The following is an 11,122-nucleotide window of genomic DNA, read 5'->3' as shown; positions in this document are numbered from 1 at the left end:
GTTTACATTTTACAAACCGTTGTGCTAATATTATGTAGCATAAAAGATTGTAACTACCACTATTTTATTTTCTAGGGTGTCGCCTTCCAGAAAATAGGTCATGTTTTGGGGGTTTTACCTAATCTTCAGGCCTAAAATAATTTTTTTAAACATGTTAACAAAAAACACAAAAACGGCTCTGGCAGCAAAAGGGTTAAATTGTCGCCTATGTACCATTTGGGCTATCAGTTTGTTTCTGTTTCTCAGCTTTAAGGCGTGACGTGTTTGGCATCTTTTTATTCGGCACGTCCTCGTCTTTATTTTATTTTTTTGGAAAATAATGGGTATCAAAAATTTTAAATAAAAATATTTTTTTTTTAGTTTATTATTTTTTTAAATTTTCATAAAAAACATAAATTTTCAAATAAAACATGCACAAATGGCTCTGGCAGTGAAAAGGTTAACACAATGCTTTTGTACCCTTTTAGGTATTGGTTTATCACTGTTTCTCAATTTTAAGGCTTGACATGTTGAGTATCAAGTTTTTCGAAACATCCTCGTCATTATATTTTACAAAAAAAAACTAAATTAGTTAAAAAAAAAATGAAAAAAAAAAAGTGTCTTTTTTACTGAAATTTTTCAACCGTTGTGCTAATATTATGTGACATTAAAAATTAAAACTACCACTATATTATTCTCTAGGGCAGCAATGGGCAAACTACGGCCCGCGGGCCGCATACGGCCCGGCGGACCTTTTAATCCGGCCCGCGGAGCTAGGCTCCCGCTAGGCTCCTCTCACATTCCGCCCTGAAGACCGGTGTAGCATGAAAACCTGTCTCCTATGAGGATCTGCCCCCCTCGACGTATCTGCGCATGTGCCGGAGATCGCCGATCGGCTGCTAATGCCTGAAACTGGCACATGCGCAGATACGTCGAGGGGGACAGATTCTCATAGGAGACAGATTTTCATGCTACACCGGAGCGGCGCGGGAACACGGCGAGAGGAACGCGCGGAGCAAAGGTAAGTGAATTGACACAGGGGGGACTTGGGAACTTACTATGGGGGATGAATTAATATGGGGAATGAATTACTATAGGGGGGATGAATTACTATATGGGGGATGAATTACTATATGGGGGATTAATTACTATATGGGGGATGAATTACTATATGGGGGATGAATTACTATATGGGGGATTAATTACTATGGGGGATGAATTACTATATGGGGGATGAATTACTATAGGGGGGATGAATTACTATAGGGGGGAAGAATTACTATGGGGGATGAATTACTATAGGGGGGATGAATTACTATGGGGGATGAATTACTATATGGGGGATGAATAACTATATGGGGGATGAATTACTATATGGGGGATGAATTACTATGGGGGATGAATTACTATGTGGGGGATGAATTACTATGGGGGATGAATTACTATGTGGGGGATGAATTACTATGGGGGATGAATTACTATGTGGGGGATGAATTACTATATGGGGGATGAATTACTATGAGGGATGAATTACTATATGGGGGATGAATTACTATGGGGGATGAATTACTATATGGGGGATGAATTACTATGGGGGATGAATTACTATGGGGGATGAATTACTTTATGGGGGATTAATTACTATGGGGGATGAATTACTATATGGGGGATGAATTACTATGGGGGATGAATTACTATATGGGGGATGAATTACTATGGGGGATGAATTACTATATGGGGGGTGAATTACTATGGGGGGATTAATTACTATGGGGGATGAATTACTATGGGGGATGAATTACTATATGGGGGATGAATTACTATATGGGGGATGAATTACTATGGGGGATGAATTACTATGGGGGATGAATTACTTTATGGGGGATTAATTACTATGGGGGATGAATTACTATATGGGGGATGAATTACTATGGGGGATGAATTACTATATGGGGGATGAATTACTATGGGGGATGAATTACTATATGGGGGGTGAATTACTATGGGGGGATTAATTACTATGGGGGATGAATTACTATGGGGGATGAATTACTATATGGGGGATGAATTACTATATGGGGGATGAATTACTATGGGGGATGAATTACTATATGGGGGATGAATTACTATGGGGGATGAATTACTATATGGGGGATGAATTACTATATGGGGGATTAATTACTATGCTTACTATGGGGGAATATTACTATACTTACTATGGATGACACATACACATCATTCATCTACTCTTGGTCCGGGCCCCGGGTCCAATATATGAACCCATTGCGGCCCTCAAGTCAAAAAGTTTGCCCACCCCTGCTCTAGGGTGTCGCCTTCCAGAAAATAGGTCATGTTTTGGGGGGTTTTACGTAATCCTCAGGCCTAAAATAATTTTTTTTAAACATTTAAACAAAAAACACAAAAACGTCTCTGGCAGCTAAAAGGTTAAATTGTCGCCTATGTACCATTTGGGTTATCAGTTTGTTTTTGTTTCTCAATTTTAAGGCTTGATTAGTTTGGTATCTATTTATTTGACACATCCTCATCTTTATATTTTACCAAAAAAAAAATTTTAAAAAAAATAAAAAATAAATAAATAAAATAGTGTATTTCTACTGAAATTTTACATTTTACAAACCGTTGTGCTAATATTATGTAGCATAAAAGATTGTAACTACCACTATTTTATTCTCTAGGGTGTCGCCTTCCAGAAAATAGGTCATGTTTTGGGGGGTTTTACGTAATCTTCAGGCCTAAAATAATTTTTTTAAACATGTTAACAAAAAACACAAAAATGTCTCTGGCAGCAAAAGGGTTAAATTGTCGCCTATGTACCATTTGGGTTATCAGTTTGTTTCTGTTTCTCAGCTTTAAGGCGTGACGTGTTTGGCATCTATTTATATGGCACGTCCTCGTCTTTATTTTTTATTTTTTTTAAATAATGGGTATCAAAAATTAAAAATAAATATTATTTTTTTATGGTTTATTATTTTCTGCAATTTTGCATTTTAGGAACTTGTGTGCTAATATTTAGAGATGAGCGAATCTAAGTATCCGAAGTGGAATTCGAGTCGAATATCGGAAAAATTTCGATTCGTGCCGAATCCGAAAAATAGCCTAATTCGGACGCGCGAATCGAAATTTTTCAGAAAATGGCGGCTGACATGTGCGGCGACGGAGCGGGGATGTCTGGGAAGGCGCGCAGACAAGGCGCGCTGACCCATAATGCATTCCTCAACTACATGTGATCGCATCAGCCTATCAGCAGCCAGCCAGCCAGCACTGTGTAATGGTCGAGCTATAAATAGCGGCCATTTTGGAATTCTTCATTTGCCTGCAGTTATTGAACAGAGGCAGACCGCTCTGTACTAGGGACAGGGACAGAGTTAGGGCCACAGAAACGATAATTGGGGACAGAGAAAAGTTACTTAGGGACAGAGAACCATTACTCAGGGACACAGACTTGTTAATGAGGGCCACAGAATCGTTATTTAGGGACAAAGAAACGCTAGTTAGGGCCACAGAATTCATAATCAGGGACAGACAGAATTGTTACTCATTGCCAGAGAATTGTTACTTAGGGCCACAGAAACGTTATTAGGGCCACAGAATTGTTACTCAGGGACAGACAGAATTGTTACTGAGTGCCAGAGAATTGTTACTCAGGGACAGACAGAATTGTTACTGAGTGCCAGAGAATTGTTACTCAGGGACAGACAGAATTGTTACTGAGTGCCAGAGAATTGTTACTTAGGGCCACAGAAACTTTAATTAGGGCCACAGAATTTTTACTCAGGGACAGACAGAATTGTTACTCAGTGCCAGAGAATTGTTACTCAGGGACAGACAGAATTGTTACTGAGTGCCAGAGAATTGTTACTTAGGGCCACAGAAACTTTACTTAGGGCCACAGAATTTTTACTCAGGGACAGACAGAATTGTTACTGAGTGCCAGAGAATTGTTACTCAGGGACAGACAGAATTGTTACTGAGTGCCAGAGAATTGTTACTTAGGGCCACAGAAACTTTACTTAGGGCCACAGAATTGTTACTCGCACAGACACAGAATTGTTACTCGCACAGACACAGAATTGTTACTGAAGGCCACAGAACTGTTACTTAGGGCCACAGAATTGTTACTCGCACAGACACAGAATTGTTACTCGCACAGACACAGAACTGTTACTGAGGGCCACAGAACTGTTACTTAGGGCCACAGAATTGTTACTCGCACAGACACAGAATTGTTACTCAGGGCCACAGAACTGTTACTTAGGGACAAAGAAACGCTAGTTAGGGCCACAGAATTCATACTCAGGGACAGACAGAATTGTTACGGAGTGCCAGAGAATTGTTACTCTGGGCCACAGAAACTTTACTTAGGGCCACAGAATTTTTACTCAGGGACAGACAGAATTGTTACTGAGTGCCAGAGAATTGTTACTCAGGGACAGACAGAATTGTTACGGAGTGCCAGAGAATTGTTACTCAGGGCCACAGAAACTTTACTTAGGGCCACAGAATTTTTACTCAGGGACAGACAGAATTGTTACTGAGTGCCAGAGAATTGTTACTCAGGGACAGACAGAATTGTTACGGAGTGCCAGAGAATTGTTACTTAGGGCCACAGAAACTTTACTTAGGGCCACAGAATTGTTACTCGCACAGACACAGAATTGTTACTCGCACAGACACAGAACTGTTACTGAGGGCCACAGAAACTTTACTTAGGGACAAAGAAACGCTAGTTAGGGCCACGGAATTCATACTCAGGGACAGACAGAATTGTTACTGAGTGCCAGAGAATTGTTACTCAGGGACAGACAGAATTGTTACGGAGTGTCAGAGAATTGTTACTCAGGGACAGACAGAATTGTTACTGAGTGCCAGAGAATTGTTACTTAGGGCCACAGAAACTTTAATTAGGGCCACAGAATTTTTACTCAGGGACAGACAGAATTGTTACTGAGTGCCAGAGAATTGTTACTCAGGGACAGACAGAATTGTTACTGAGTGCCAGAGAATTGTTACTTAGGGCCACAGAAACTTTACTTAGGGCCACAGAATTTTTACTCAGGGACAGACAGAATTGTTACTGAGTGCCAGAGAATTGTTACTCAGGGACAGACAGAATTGTTACTGAGTGCCAGAGAATTGTTACTTAGGGCCACAGAAACTTTACTTAGGGCCACAGAATTGTTACTCGCACAGACACAGAATTGTTACTCGCACAGACACAGAATTGTTACTGAAGGCCACAGAACTGTTACTTAGGGCCACAGAATTGTTACTCGCACAGACACAGAATTGTTACTCGCACAGACACAGAACTGTTACTGAGGGCCACAGAACTGTTACTGAGGGCCACAGAATTGTTACTCGCACAGACACAGAATTGTTACTCAGGGCCACAGAACTGTTACTTAGGGACAAAGAAACGCTAGTTAGGGCCACAGAATTCATACTCAGGGACAGACAGAATTGTTACGGAGTGCCAGAGAATTGTTACTCTGGGCCACAGAAACTTTACTTAGGGCCACAGAATTTTTACTCAGGGACAGACAGAATTGTTACTGAGTGCCAGAGAATTGTTACTCAGGGACAGACAGAATTGTTACGGAGTGCCAGAGAATTGTTACTCAGGGCCACAGAAACTTTACTTAGGGCCACAGAATTTTTACTCAGGGACAGACAGAATTGTTACTGAGTGCCAGAGAATTGTTACTCAGGGACAGACAGAATTGTTACGGAGTGCCAGAGAATTGTTACTTAGGGCCACAGAAACTTTACTTAGGGCCACAGAATTGTTACTCGCACAGACACAGAATTGTTACTCGCACAGACACAGAACTGTTACTGAGGGCCACAGAAACTTTACTTAGGGACAAAGAAACGCTAGTTAGGGCCACGGAATTCATACTCAGGGACAGACAGAATTGTTACGGAGTGCCAGAGAATTGTTACTCAGGGCCACAGAAACTTTACTTAGGGCCACAGAATTTTTACTCAGGGATAGACAGAATTGTTACTGAGTGCCAGAGAATTGTTACTCAGGGACAGACAGAATTGTTACGGAGTGCCAGAGAATTGTTACTCAGGGACAGACAGAATTGTTACTGAGTGCCAGAGAATTGTTACTTAGGGCCACAGAAACTTTACTTAGGGCCACAGAATTTTTACTCAGGGACAGACAGAATTGTTACTGAGTGCCAGAGAATTGTTACTCAGGGACAGACAGAATTGTTACGGAGTGCCAGAGAATTGTTACTTAGGGCCACAGAAACTTTACTTAGGGCCACAGAATTGTTACTCGCACAGACACAGAATTGTTACTCGCACAGACACAGAACTGTTACTGAGGGCCACAGAAACTTTACTTAGGGACAAAGAAACGCTAGTTAGGGCCACGGAATTCATACTCAGGGACAGACAGAATTGTTACGGAGTGACAGAGAATTGTTACTCAGGGCCACAGAAACTTTACTTAGGGCCACAGAATTTTTACTCAGGGACAGACAGAATTGTTACTGAGTGCCAGAGAATTGTTACTCAGGGACAGACAGAATTGTTACGGAGTGCCAGAGAATTGTTACTCAGGGCCACAGAAACTTTACTTAGGGCCAGAGAATTTTTACTCAGGGACAGACAGAATTGTTACTGAGTGCCAGAGAATTGTTACTCAGGGACAGACAGAATTGTTACTGAGTGCCAGATAATTGTTACTCAGGGCCCCAGAAACTTTACTTAGGGCCACAGAATTTTTACTCAGGGACAGACAGAATTGTTACTGAGTGCCAGAGAATTGTTACTCAGGGACAGACAGAATTGTTACTGAGTGCCAGAGAATTGTTACTTAGGGCCACAGAAACTTTACTTAGGGCCACAGAATTGTTACTCGCACAGACACAGAATTGTTACTCGCACAGACACAGAATTGTTACTGAGGGCCACAGAACTGTTACTTGGGGCCACAGAAACGTTAATCAGGGACACAGAATTGTTACTGAGGGCCACAGAACTGTTACTTAGGGCCACAGAATTGTTACTCGCACAGACACAGAATTGTTACTCAGGGACACAGAATTGTTACTCAGGGACACATAATCGTTTAATTAAAGAGTATGTCAGACAACATGCAGAGGAGTGGCAGAGGAGGCAATGTTTTAGGAGCGAGCAGACGTGGCAGCAGAGGAAGGGGTCGAGGCAGCACTATTCGCAGCCAGAGGCCAGTGCTCCCGGTGTCATCCAGCGGTCGTGTCTCCACCGACAACCCTGCCGTCATCGATTGGTTGGCTCGGTCGTCTTCCTCTTCCCAGGTCACCTCTGACACCTACAGCCAACGGTCGGTGGGTACGTCAGACACAACCGTTAGTTGGCATGGCCCGGGACCAAGCCCACTGAAATCACGTGTCCTCTACCTGCCCCTGTCCTTTGGTGTTCCCTCACCAAGCGAAGTATCGCATGCTGTGGGCTCAGCCCCACTGTACAGTGAGGAAGAGCTAACAGAGGGCGGTCAGGAACGGGGGGAGACATCCGCCTTTTCAGCAGCTAGGCGAAGAAGTAGTGGCGAGGAGAGTGGCCCGGTAGCCGGTCTAGAGACAGGTCTGTCTCCTGACCCAGACGCAGCCGAGGGGGCTAGTAGTGAGGCGGAGACCCTACTTGATGATGAGGAGGTTGATCGCACTTGGCAGCCTCGTCGTCATCAGGCAATTTCTTCCGCATCATCAGGAGAAGAGGGTGGCAGCTTGGCAGTGAGCGAAACAGTCGGTGGGTTGCCCAGGAGACAGCAGCAGGGTCGCAGCAGTGTCAGTGGAAGCAGTGTCAGTGGAGCCAAACGGCCACGGAGTAGAGCACCAGCTCCACTGCAGCCTACCACCACGGCCAGTAGTGGTGCCGGTGTGCACGGAGGAAGCAGCAGTCAGCCAGTGAGGAGTATCGGGGGCAAAGTTTCCTACTCGGCGGTGTGGCAATTTTTCGTCAAGCCGCCCGAGGAAGTAAACGTAGCCGTATGTCGACTATGTGGCCAGAAAGTCAAGCGTGGCCAGGGGGCCCATGTTGGGACTATTTGGGCCATGTTGGGACAATGGGAGACCTCCCATTGCTGCTGTCTCCATCGCCACACTCTGCCATGTGCCACTTTCAGGTCTCCTCACACACTGCTGGTGTGTTGAATTTTTTGACATAGGGTGCTGGCAGATTACGGGCCTCCCATAGCTGCTGCCAGGCCCCTAATCTGCCATAGGCCCCTATATACCGCCTCCTCATGCTGCTGCCAGGTCCAGAGTCTGTCATGGGTCCCTGTACGGCCTCCCATTGCTGCTGTCTCCATCGCCACACTCTGCCATGTGCCACTTTCAGGTCTCCTCACACACTGCTGGTGTGTAGAATTTTTTGACATAGGGTGCTGGCAGATTATGGGCCTCCCATAGCTGCTGCCAGGCCCCTAATCTGCCATAGGCCCCTATATACCGCCTCCTCATGCTGCTGCCAGGTCCACAGTGTCTCATGCCATGTGCCACTTTCAGGTCTCCTCACACTGCTGGTGTGTTGAATTTTTTGACATAGGGTGCTGGCAGATTATGGGCCTCCTATAGCTGCTGCCAGGCCCCTAATCTGCCATAGGCCCCTATATACCGCTTCCTCATGCTGCTGCCAGGTCCAGAGTCTCTCATGGGTCCCTGTACGGCCTCCCATTGCTGCTGTCTCCATCGCCACACTCTGCCATGTGCCACTTTCAGGTCTCCTCACACACTGCTGGTGTGTAGAATTTTTTGACATAGGGTGTTGGCAGATTACGGGCCTCCCATTGCTGCTGCCAGGCCCCTAATCTGCCATGGGCCCCTATACCGCCTCCTCATGCTGCTGCCAAGTCCAGAGTGTGTCATGGGTCCCTGTACGGCCTCCCATTGCTGCTGTCTCCATAGCCACACTCTGCCATGTGCCACTTTCAGGTCTCCTCACACTGCTGGTGTGTTGAATTTTTTGACATAGGGTGCTGGCAGATTATGGGCCTCCCATAGCTGCTGCCAGGCCCCTAATCTGCCATAGGCCCCTATATACCGCCTCCTCATGCTGCTGCCAGGTCCAGAGTCTGTCATGGGTCCCTGTACGGCCTCCCATTGCTGCTGTCTCCATCGCCACACTCTGCCATGTGCCACTTTCAGGTCTCCTCACACACTGCTGGTGTGTAGAATTTTTTGACATAGGGTGTTGGCAGATTACGGGCCTCCCATTGCTGCTGCCAGGCCCCTAATCTGCCATAGGCCCCTATATACCGCTTCCTCATGCTGCTGCCAGGTCCAGAGTCTGTCATGGGTCCCTGTACGGCCTCCCATTGCTGCTGTCTCCATAGCCACACTCTGCCATGTGCCACTTTCAGGTCTCCTCACACTGCTGGTGTGTAGAATTTTTTGACATAGGGTGCTGGCAGATTATGGGCCTCCCATTGCTGCTGCCAGGCCCCTAATCTGCCATGGGCCCCTATATACCGCCTCCTCATGCTGCTGCCAGGTCCAGAGTCTGTCATGGGTCCCTGTACGGCCTCCCATTGCTGCTGTCTCCATCGCCACACTCTGCCATGTGCCACTTTCAGGTCTCCTCACACACTGCTGGTGTGTAGAATTTTTTGACATAGGGTGCTGGCAGATTATGGGCCTCCCATAGCTGCTGCCAGGCCCCTAATCTGCCATGGGCCCCTATATACCGCCTCCTCATGCTGCTGCCAGGTCCACAGTGTCTCATGCCATGTGCCACTTTCAGGTCTCCTCACACACTGCTGGTGTGTAGAATTTTTTGACATAGGGTGCTGGCAGATTATGGGCCTCCCATAGCTGCTGCCAGGCCCCTAATCTGCCATGGGCCCCTATATACCGCCTCCTCATGCTGCTGCCAGGTCCAGAGTCTGTCATGGGTCCCTGTACGGCCTCCCATTGCTGCTGTCTCCATCGCCACACTCTGCCATGTGCCACTTTCAGGTCTCCTCACACACTGCTGGTGTGTAGAATTTTTTGACATAGGGTGTTGGCAGATTACGGGCCTCCCATTGCTGCTGCCAGGCCCCTAATCTGCCATGGGCCCCTATACCGCCTCCTCATGCTGCTGCCAAGTCCAGAGTGTGTCATGGGTCCCTGTACGGCCTCCCATTGCTGCTGTCTCCATAGCCACACTCTGCCATGTGCCACTTTCAGGTCTCCTCACACTGCTGGTGTGTAGAATTTTTTGACATAGGGTGCTGGCAGATTATGGGCCTCCCATAGCTGCTGCCAGGCCCCTAATCTGCCATGGGCCCCTATATACCGCCTCCTCATGCTGCTGCCAGGTCCACAGTGTCTCATGCCATGTGCCACTTTCAGGTCTCCTCACACTGCTGGTGTGTTGAATTTTTTGACATAGGGTGCTGGCAGATTATGGGCCTCCTATAGCTGCTGCCAGGCCCCTAATCTGCCATAGGCCCCTATATACCGCTTCCTCATGCTGCTGCCAGGTCCAGAGTCTCTCATGGGTCCCTGTACGGCCTCCCATTGCTGCTGTCTCCATCGCCACACTCTGCCATGTGCCACTTTCAGGTCTCACACACTGCTGGTGTGTAGAATTTTTTGACATAGGGTGCTGGCAGATTACGGGCCTCCCATAGCTGCTGCCAGGCCCCTAATCTGCCATGGGCCCCTATATACCGCCTCCTCATGCTGCTGCCAGGTCCAGAGTCTGTCATGGGTCCCTGTACGGCCTCCCATTGCTGCTGTCTCCATCGCCACACTCTGCCATGTGCCACTTTCAGGTCTCCTCACACACTGCTGGTGTGTAGAATTTTTTGACATAGGGTGTTGGCAGATTACGGGCCTCCCATTGCTGCTGCCAGGCCCCTAATCTGCCATGGGCCCCTATATACCGCCTCCTCATGCTGCTGCCAGGTCCAGAGTCTGTCATGGGTCCCTGTACGGCCTCCCATTGCTGCTGTCTCCATCGCCACACTCTGCCATGTGCCACTTTCAGGTCTCCTCACACACTGCTGGTGTGTAGAATTTTTTGACATAGGGTGCTGGCAGATTATGGGCCTCCCATAGCTGCTGCCAGGCCCCTAATCTGCCATAGGCCCCTATATACCGCCTCCTCATGCTGCTGCCAGGTCCAGAGTCTGTCATGG

This window comes from Staurois parvus, unplaced genomic scaffold (assembly GCF_062004578.1).
Source record: "Staurois parvus isolate SC_StPar_1 unplaced genomic scaffold, SC_StPar_1.0 ptg002756l, whole genome shotgun sequence".
In the NCBI taxonomy this organism is placed as follows: domain Eukaryota; kingdom Metazoa; phylum Chordata; class Amphibia; order Anura; family Ranidae; genus Staurois; species Staurois parvus.
Note: the sequence above shows the minus strand (reverse complement) of the source record.